The following is a 10,526-nucleotide window of genomic DNA, read 5'->3' on the forward strand; positions in this document are numbered from 1 at the left end:
GCCAGAGCCAGCACTACCAGGGGCAGCCCCTCACCGTGGCCTCCTGCCCCCCGCCCCCCCTCCGCCAGCCTCCCACCGCCCTGGGATGTTGGCCGGGGGGGGACCATCGGCGGCCACTGCACCCACCCGCCGGGAGCTGAGACCTGGCAAATTCGTGAGACTTGTACAAAGCGGGAGCATTGGCAAGGCTGGAGGGAGGGAGCTGGATATGGAGGGGCTGCAGCACCCACTCGACCCCCCCCCCCCTCCCTGGACCCCCTTCCCCGGGTGCCTGGTGGGGGGTGGGATGCCTGACCCCCTCCCGCAACAATGGATAAATCCCCGGCTGGAGACAGCAGCCGGGATAAGAGTTCCTGCAGACGGATAATCCTCCGCAAAATGTCTCTCCGGCTAAGCCGGGCAGCTGTCCGTCCGTCCGTCTGTCCGGGCTGGGGGGCTTGGCGGGGGGGGGGGGGACACAAGGGGGACCAGCATCCGACGGACACCAGAGAGCATCCCATGGGAACCCAGCCCAGGGCAAGGGCAGGGGCCGTGGGACACCCCGCGATGCTGGATGGGGACAGTCACCCCACTACGGGTGTGGGGGACACTGGGGGGGCTCCGTCACAGCACGGGAGGAGAAACCCCCCCCACCCCCCCCACCCCGGTTACCTGTGCGCACTTCTTCGTAGGTGGGGTTGGGGGGTGAAGCCTCCCATGAAGCCCACCTGGGTGGAGAAGACCCCCGGCGTCCTCCAGAAGAGCTGCTCCGCTCCCCAGAAGCACCCCATGCCTGGGGGGGACAGGCGGGGAGGGGGCAGGTGGCTCAGGGGAGGGGTGGGTTGGGCTTGTGTCGGGGGGGGGGTGGGGTGGGTGTGTGCCATGGCTGCTCCCCCCCCCCCCCGCCTTCCCGTTCCCTGGGGAACCACTCACCAAAAATCGCCATCTGCATCTCGGCTGGGAACGGTGGGACCGTGGGGTTCCCGGGTGACGGCGTGGGTGGCTGCACGGGGAGGGGGGGGACACGGGCTCAGGACCCCCAGCCTGTCCCAAACTGCAGCCGTCTCTACCCTGTGTGTCCCCCCCCCCGCCCCCCGCCCCAAAACCAGGCGCTGACCCTGTCCTCGTCCCCTCCGGCTCAGCCCTCCTGGCCTCTGGCCTGTGTCCTCTCATGGCCCCCCTGACCCTAACATGGCCCCTGGGGGGGGGTCCCAGGGCTGTCACCTTCCCCCAGGGATGCTCTGGTACCCCCTCCCCCTGACCGGCACTGCCCCCCCCTGCCCCGGGGAGGATGTCCCACCCCATCCCCCAGGGATGTCCCCCACGCCCAGGGATGCTCTGGCCGGGGGGAACCCGCCCAGGGCTGGGAAAGCCGTGGGGGGGGGTGAAATAGGGGTGGGGGGCTGCGGGTATCCCCTCCCCTCACCCCAGGCTGCCATCTCCTAGCAACCCCGCCGGTTGCCATGGCAACCCCCCCCCCCCTCCATCCCCATCCCCCCGCTGGGTGTGCACGGGGGGTCCCGCTGCCTCCCCTGGCCCCCCAGGGGGGAAGGGTGCCCCCCGGGCACTGGCCTCTCACGCTGGCATGGGGCATCCCGGGGGGGTTTAAGGAGGGCAATGCCAGGGCTGGCACCGGCCACCCAGCCACCCCCCCCGGCCAGCAGCAAAGGGAAGCTGAGACCTGGCCACTCGTGACACTTGTGGAGCACCAACACCCTCCCGGCTCCTCACCCTCCTCCTCCTGGGGCTCCCGAACCCTTTGTGCCCCCCCCCAAATTCCCTGCGAGGATGGTCCCTGTGAGCAAACCAGGGGGGATACAGAGTTCCTGGGGGGGCACAGAGGAGCCCACCCCCCCCACAGCACCCCCCAGACACGTCTGGGCGACGGTGAAGGGGGGGGGGGCACTGGGATCAAAACACCCCAGTGATGGGGGACACGCCAGCACCCTGCCCTGCCACCTCCCTCCGGGGGACAGGGGCCACCGCCATCCCCCAGCACCGAACCCGCCAGAGCAGCCCCCCCAGTAACACACAGGGGTGCTGGGGGGGGGGGGGTCAGCAGGGTGCCACCCCCCCTCCCTGTCCCCAGGGAGCCCCCGCACACCCCCAGCCCGATGCCCTGAACGGGTACCTGTCACCCGCAGCCCCTGGGGTCTGCCCGGCAGAGCTTCGGCGGGGCTGGGGAGCACCCCGGCACCCGGCATGGCCCCCCCAGCGACGGGACGTCCCGCCGAGCCCCGCTGTCCCCGCGGACTGGGAGGAGGGAGCTGCGGTGCTGGGGAGGGGCACTGGGAGCACTGGGATCACCGGGATCACCGGGAAGGAGAAGGAGGCAGGAGGCCCGGGGGTGGGGGCAGAGCTTGGCCCCAGGAGCGGGGTCACCATGGTGGGGGGGGGGGGGAGCACGGGAGGGGACATTCTGCTTTGTCACAGTGACATGGGGACAGGGCGCTCAGTCCCGGGGGGGAAAATCCGCCCCAGCACGGGACCCCCGGGGGTGTTGGGTGGTGTGGGGGCTGGGGTTGATGAACCCCGACCGGGGGGTGGCCATGGTGGGGGGGGGGGGGCGGGGGGGGGGCGGTATCCCACGGGACGGGCAGAGTCCCGGTGTGTCCGGTCACCCCGTCAATCGTTAACGCGCACGAGGCCAGCGGTGCCCAAGGTCACCCCGGGACGGACCCAGCCCCCCACGGCTTTGCCCCACGGCTTTGCCCCACCAAATCCCCAGCTCCGGACCCCCACGGCCGCGCCGGACCCCAGGCAGCACCCCCGGGGCTGAGGGGGGGGTGTGGGGTGGAATGGGGGCGTCCCGGCCCCCCTGTCTCCACCTGGGGATGCCCGAGAGCTCATCAGGGCAGGGCAGGGCCTGACCCGGACACCTCCACCCCCCCCCCCAAAAGTGAGCCCCACATCTGAATCCATCCCTGGTTTGGGGGGGGTCCGTGTGGGACACCCCCCACCCGCTCACCTGCCCATGCGAGGAATTGTCCCCAAACGGGTTGGGTTTAACCCCAAGCTGAGCCTACGCTGAAAAGCCACCACCATCCCACCCCCGCCCGCCCCCACCCCACCATAACCGAGGATTCACCAGGAAACCGCCCGGCCGTGACCCGGGCAGGTGACAGCCCAACGCGGGGGTCCCTGTAGATCCCTCTGCCCCCCCAGATCCCATCCCATCCCATCCCATCCATCCCATACATTCCATCCCACCCCACCCCTTCCCTCCTACCCCATCCCATCCCACCCATTGCCTCCCATCCCATCCCTCCCATCCCATCCCTTCCATTGCTTCCCATCCCCATCCCTCCCACCTCCATCCCATCCCAATCCCACCCATTGCCTCCCATCCCTCTCCCATCTCATCCCTTCCATTGCCTCCCATCCCATCCCTTCCCTCCCATTCCCACCCCATCCCACCCCATCCCCATCCCATCCCTTCCCTCCCATCCCACCCCCTCTCTCACCCCCTTTTACCCCATCCCATCCCATCTTATCCCCTTCCCCCTCCCTTCCCATCCCACACCCATCTCCCTTCCACCCCCCTCCCACCCTCCTTCCACCCTGTCCCACCCCGACCCCTATCCCATCCCATCCCCATCCCATGTCATTCCCTTCCCATCCCACCCCATCCCTTCCCTCCCATCCCACCTCATCCCATGCCATGCCATCCCATGCCATCCCATGCCATCCCATCCCCTCCCATCCCCTCCCATCCCATCCGATCCCATCCCATCCCTTCCCTTCCCCTCCCATCCCACCCCCCCTCACCCCCCTTTTAACCCCATCCCATCCCCATCTTAATCCCATCCCTTCCACCCCCTCCCACCCCCCCTTCCACCCTGTCCCACCCGACCCTATCCCATCCCATCCTCATCCCATCCCATGTCATCCCTTCCCTTCCCTCCCGTCCCACCCCATCCCATCCCTTCCATTGCCTCCCACCCCATCCCACCCCCACCTCACTGGCCTGTCCCCCGAGCAGGGGACCCAGGGGTGACCCCCGGGGGGGGGGGGGGGGGGACAGAGCGGGGACACACAGGGGACCCCGTGCCGGTCTCCCCGCCCCCCCGAGCCCCCGCACCGGTAGGTGCCGGTGTTTCCCCGGGCCCGCCACCCCCCCCGCCTCAGGCTGTCGGTGCCGGGGGCCGAGCAGGGAAGGGTTAACCCCACGCGCACACGCACACCGGGGGGGTGGACGACGACGACGACGACGACAACCCCCCCCCTCACCCCCCCCAGCCCGGCGGTGGCCTCATTCTGCCTGGGGAGGTGACAACGCCGGCGGCCTGTCCCCAACCGCTGCCAACCAGCCGGGCTCTGCCCTTCAGCCTCCTCCCTCCTCCTCCTCCTGCTGCGGCACCGAGGTAACGGCGCGGGGGGGGGGGGGGGGGGGGGCACGGCCCGATGGATGCTCCCGGGAACGGGGGGGGGGGGACGACACGGCCCTGCCCGGGCACGACCCCCGGGGGGGGGACACGGTGTGGGGGGGGGAGGGAGCCCGGGCGGCGCAGTGCGGTTGCTCCCGGTGGGATGCGGGATGCGCTGGGGGGGGGTGGGGGGTGGGGGGGGAGTGTCCCGCCCCCCCCTCCCCCCGAGAGATGTAGGGGGAGGATGGGGAGGATGAGGGACCGCAAGGAATTCTCTTTCCCCCCCCGCCCCTTCCCCGCCAGGAACGTCCGGGCACCCCCGCTAAGGAAACACCCCCCTAAATTTTCCCCCTCGACCTGGGAATATTTGTACAGAAAAAATGCCCCCCCCCAAAAAAAAAACCAAAAAACAAAAAACCAAACCCCGGGTGGAGGGTGGCGTTCACTGGGTTGCAGTTGGGATGGCCCCAGGGGGATGTGGGGGGACACAGGGATGAGACTGGGGTCGCCCCCCCCCCCCGGCATCGCTCCAGCCTGGCTCCATCCCAGCTCCATCCCGGCCCCATTCTGGCCCCCAGCCGGGGTTGGGGGGGGGGTTACCTGTGCTGAGTTTGTGAGGCCTCGACCGGCCTCTGCATGCTGCTGTTTGGGACCGACCCCTGGCGTGGAGCCGGGGGGAGGAAGGCCCAGGCCGTAGGATGAGAATTTGTGGCAAAATCAGCCATTTTGACTATTTTGATACTAAATGCCCTGTAGAAATAGAACAGATGAGGTTTTATTAGGTTTTACCCCCCCACACCCCCCAGCATCTCTAGGACCAGCATCCCAAAACCCACTCGAATGTCTCCAAATTCACCTCACTTCAGCTCCTCTGGGTCCCCCCACAACCAAGCAGCCCCCCCGCCCCCCCAAACCCCTCCCGAACTGAGCTGCTGGGGAGTTTAAGCCAGGAGGAAGATGCCCCCCCCCCCACCCCCCGCCCCGGGTTTCCATGGCTCTGAGGGTGCGGATGGCTTGACGAAAGCCGGGGGAGGCGAGGACAGCCCAGGGAGGGGGACAGGACTAGGGGGGGATTTGCTTTTTATCTCATTCAAAAATAGCTGTCCTGGCACTGGGGGCCAGATCCTGCATGGGGGGGGGGTGTCAAGCAGCCATAGAGGGCTCCTATGGCAGCCCCATAGGGATCGGGTCTTGTGTGGGGGGGTATGGATGCATTTGGGCTTCTACAGGGACAAGCGGTGGGGGCAGCCCCCATCCCCTAATCTGCTGTGACTCTTGTCCCCCCCCCGGGGGGGCAGAGCTTGGTCCCAGCACATGGTAGGGGGTGATGGGGGTCCCGGGGCCGAGGGGATGGAGCAGGGACCCCGGGACCCTCCCCCCCCCACACACCACCGAACACCCCCAGCCATCGGCCCCAGCCTTTCGTGTTCACCGCGGACCTTGATTTAATGTCACACAACTAAGGCACGCGGTGAATGCCAAAGGGGGGGTCGGCGTGGGTGAGGGGGGGACACGACGACACCGCGCTCGCCAAAGGAGGAACGTGGAGATGACAAAACCACTGAGGAGAAACACCCCGTGGCCACGGGCCGGTAAGGGAACGCGCCGCGGGACCCCCAGGGAGGAGCGGGGCTGGGAGGGGGCCGCCCCCCCTCATCCCTCCTTCTCCCCCCCAACACCCCTCCGGCCTCCCCATCTCCCCCCAGCTCTCTGCAGCCCCATTTCTACTCCCACTCCCCAAAACCCCCACTGGCTGCCCCCAACCCCATCCAGTCCCACCTGAGCCCATCAGCGCGGGACCACCAAGCCACCCCCCCCCGAGACCACCCCCCCCCCCCCCGGCTCCGCCAAGGACAGAAGAGGGATGCAAACCCAGGGCACCCCCAAATTCCTCCCCCCCCCAACCCACAGAGCCCCAATCCCGGGCCTTTCCCGGATTTCCCCTCTCCAGGAGCAGGTGCTGGAGCCAATGGGGTGGGGGGATGACAGACAGGACGTTTTGGAGGAAGGGAGCAGCCCGAAGCCCTTAATGAGCCCTTAATGAGCCTTCGTTAGCGGGGGAAGAGGAGAACGAGGACCAACCTGCCCACACAGCGAGTTGATGGGGATGGGGAGGCATCGGTCCCCATCCCACCACCCGGCCCCTCGGCACCCAGCGCCGCCGGCTCCCCACCCGGCTGCTCCCCACCCATGTGGGAAGGGAGACGGCGACGGCTCCAGGGTTTGTTTTTTTCAGCCAAATTTTGCCCAGATGCTTTCGCAGCTCCGGCGTTTCAAGCCACATGGGGGGCCACATTTCGGATGGAGGTTTCACCCACCGTGGTCCTCAGTGCTGGAGAAGGGCTGGATAAATCGCTCCTGCGAGGGAGAGCATCGCTGACCTGCCCCGTCTCAGCTGGCCTTTCCTGTGGCTCCAGGTTTATCCGTGTTTGTCCCAGCGAGGTGCTTTTTGGGATCTCAGGGTTACAGCTCCCCCGAGGACCAGCCCAGGAACCTGCTCATCACCAAAGGCTGCTCCCTCCGAGGATGCTTTTTTGGTGCTTTCCCTGCACGGAGCACGAGGAGACTCCGCTTTTCCCCACATCCTGCTCTCCCCTGCCAGGGGACCAGTGTCTCGTCACTGCGGATCTGCTGCTGTCGGTGTCCCCGCTGTCCCCAAGGCTTGCGGCTGCCAGCGTCCCTGCAGCCAGGCCGGCTCGGCGCTGAGCCCGGTGTGTCCCCCGGGACCCACTCGCATCTTCGGCAGCGCGAAGCCACGTTTGTGGCACCCTCATCCTCTCCCGAGCCCTGCGAACTCCAACCGCCCCGTTGGGCACCTGTGGCACCCTCTGCCCTGGGACAGCAGCGAAGGCAACAGAGACACGGAGCCCCGGGATGGGCGTCCTCGCAGGCAACATGATCTCGGATCTTCACGTTCCCATCCCAAAACTTCGGGAGAGCAGGACCAGGCGTCGCACTCCATTCCCTCCCGGCCACCAACCCAAGGCCTGGATGAAGGAGTCAACAATGGCCGTCAAACACCCCACAAGCCCCCAAAAGAGGGTCTGGCTGGGGGACAGCTGTGTCGTGCTGTGTGGCTCCCCGTGGGACACCCCTGGGGTGGGAGGTGACCCGGGGGGGTGGGTGGCCGAGAGGGGAAGGGGCTGGTTCATCAATAAAGGATCTCATCCGTGAACGCACATAGACCTGGTGCCACGTCGCGGCGGGACATGCCACCCCCTGGTCCAGCTCTGGGAACGACGCTAACTCCTGTGGGCTCTTGGCACCCCTGCACCCTGCTCGTCCCCGGTGGCCCGAGGACACGGGTGCTCCCCCCCACGCAGGGATGGGGTGCATCGGGGGCATGGCTGAGCCCGTCGCAGCCCCGGGCTGGGCTCTGCCCTCTCCCAAGGGACCCACCGGGCACCCGCGGGCGGCGACAGAGCTCTGGTCCCCCAGGCGCTGCGCACTGCGGGGGTTGTCACAGCACCCAGCCCCGCCGAGCCTCCGGGGCCTCGTGGAGGGGTCCCTGCACCCCCCGGGCTCCCTCCTGGGGAAGGAGCCGGGCTCCAGCCCAGCCCCACGTTCGGCGTCGCCCAGGGGGGAGCTGTGTGCTCAGATCCCCCCGCCTCCCCCTCGTCCCCACCCTGGTCAGGGCAGGGATTTTGGGGTCCCTGCAGGACACATTCTGTGGCTCGAGGCCACGGAGGGAGGGCTGCAGCGGTCACACCGGGCTCCTCCGTACCGCTGCCGGCCCAGAGCCGTCGAAGGCGCTTATTTGAGAAGCGTCTCGTCCTTCCCCGCAAGTGCCGCTGCCTCCAGCCCCTGCGGTGCTCTGCAGCCCCGGCGCGGGCGAAAGGCCGGGGGAGCATCACACAGGGGTGCGGAGCAGCACACGGCCCCACACGGCGGTACGGAACCGTGCACAGCCCCACACGGGGGTAGGGAACCGAGCACAGCCCCACACGGGGGTACGGAACCGTGCACAGCCCCACACGGCGGTACGGAACCGTGCACAGCCCCACACGGCGGTACGGAACCGAGCACAGCCCCGCACGGGGGTACGGAACCGAGCACAGCCCCACACGGGGGTACGGAACCGTGCACAGCCCCACACGGGGGTACGGAACCGAGCACAGCCCCACACGGGGGTACGGAACCGTGCACAGCCCCACACGGGGGTACGGAACCGAGCACAGCCCCACACGGGGGTACGGAACCGTGCACAGCCCCACATGGCAGCACAGGACAGTGGGCAGGAGAGCAGGCAGGGGAGCACGACAGCAGGCAGCAGTGGAGGTCAGCGGGCAGGGGAGCAGGCAGGGGAGAAGAAGAGCAGCAGGCAGCGGTGCAGGACAACAGGCAGCGGTGCAGGCAGGACAGCAGGCAGCAGAGCAGGAGGGCCACGCAGGCAGCGGAGCAGGCAGGCCAGCAGACAGGATGGAAGGCCAGCAGGCAGCGGTGCAGGCAGCGGTGCAGGCAGCAGAACAGGACAGCGGTGCAGGCAGCGGTGCAGGCAGGCCAGCACACACACGTCAGCAGCACACGGGAGCCCTCCCACGGCGATCCCAGCCCCGCTCCCATCCCGCAGCGGAGGGGCCCTGCACGGCTGCACCCCCCCCAGCTGCCGCTTTTGCTTTTGCCTTTTGGATTTCAAGCCCTGAGGTCTCGCATTTTCCATCTTCCCCCCCTCCCATTACGGGAAATCTGGGAACTTCCCTTTTCCAAGCAAATAACCCAGGAGCGGAGCTGCGGATGGTGCCAACAACAAGACCCGCACCGGGTTCTCGGTTGCAGTGGGGAAACCTGTCCCCAAACCCCCCCTGCCCGGATTCTGCTGCCCCCAGGGCTTAGCTCAGCTGTTTCCTTCCAAGCCTTCGGGGTGTTTGCAGTTTGGAAAACCCCAAATCAGTCCCTGAACGGATCCCGTTGTGCAAAGGCCGAGCTCAGGGTTATAAAATTTCCAGGAACGGCGTCAGCGAAGAGGTTTTTCTGCCGGCGGTACCCGGCGAGTGCAGCCCCCGGCCCCCGCGTCCCGCTGGCCAGGGCTTTGGGGCTGGGGGAATTCGCCTACGCGGGGAGAGCAGCACCGCAGCAAAAACCAGAGCGGGATCCCTTTCCCCGGGGAACCGAGCAAATATTTTTGCCTTTTTTTTTTTTTTTGGCGAAGAAATAGCAGCAATAAAATCCCTTTTTGCTCTTACCTGTGCCACGCTCCCGGCGGGACGTCACGCAGTCCTAATTACGGAAAAGCTGGGGGTTTTTTTTTGCCCGTATCCTGAAGTCTGTCGCGCACAGACACGCTGCGGCCGGCTGAAAGCGAAACCTCCTCGGATGCACTAGAAATTTCCCACTTTTGTCCCAGTTTAGACCAGAACAGGACCGGGTCCAGACTGAAACGGTTCCCTGCTAGTCCTGGCCCCCCCGAGCATCCTCGGGAGGGTCGGCAGAAGCAGCTACCTCAAAGTCACACATCAAATAATCACTTTTCTCCCCCCGCAATCCGAGCTACCCCTTTTTCCCAGGATTATTTCTCCCCTCCGGGACGTTCATTGGCCTCTTCCTTTAAAAAAAAAACCTCCTAATATTTAACATCGGTCCCAGCTTTGGTGTTTTCCCTTCTGTCCCCCTCTGGAAGCCCCAGAGGTCTCCCAAACATCAAAGGAGGAGCTCAGCCAGCCAGCGATACACAAAACTACCTATTTTTCTCTCCCCTCTGCAGTTTGGGGTGAAACGGGGCTGTTTTGGGTCCCGGAGCACACTGGACTCCCATCCCGGAGGCGGCTGGTTTTCATGGGAACGATGCCAAGGTTGAAGGCGCTGTGGAATAAATCCTGCAGGGAACGCAGGTACCAGGAGGGCGATGTCCCAGCAAATCAACTGCTTTGCCTTAAAACAGGGATGGAGGGGGGTGGGAAGCTAAAAAAAAAAAAAAGATTAAAAAAAAAAGAGCGTTTTAGGCCTCACGCTGCTAAACACAAGGGGAAATTCAAGCAGCAACACGCGACGCCAGCGTGGGGCCGTCCCAGGTGAGCGGACGCGGGTACGATCTGCGAATGAAGTGATTTTCTTAGGGAAAAATAACGGCAGGTGCTATACCTGCACCCGAAGCGTTGCGGTTTTCAAATCCCATCTTCCCCTTCCTCTCGCGTCTCTCTTGGGTCGCTGCTCGAAGAACTAAAAAGGGGAAGAAGCTGGGTC

The sequence above is a fragment of the Rissa tridactyla genome, chromosome 18 (assembly GCF_028500815.1).
Source record: "Rissa tridactyla isolate bRisTri1 chromosome 18, bRisTri1.patW.cur.20221130, whole genome shotgun sequence".
Classification (NCBI taxonomy): Eukaryota; Metazoa; Chordata; class Aves; order Charadriiformes; family Laridae; genus Rissa; species Rissa tridactyla.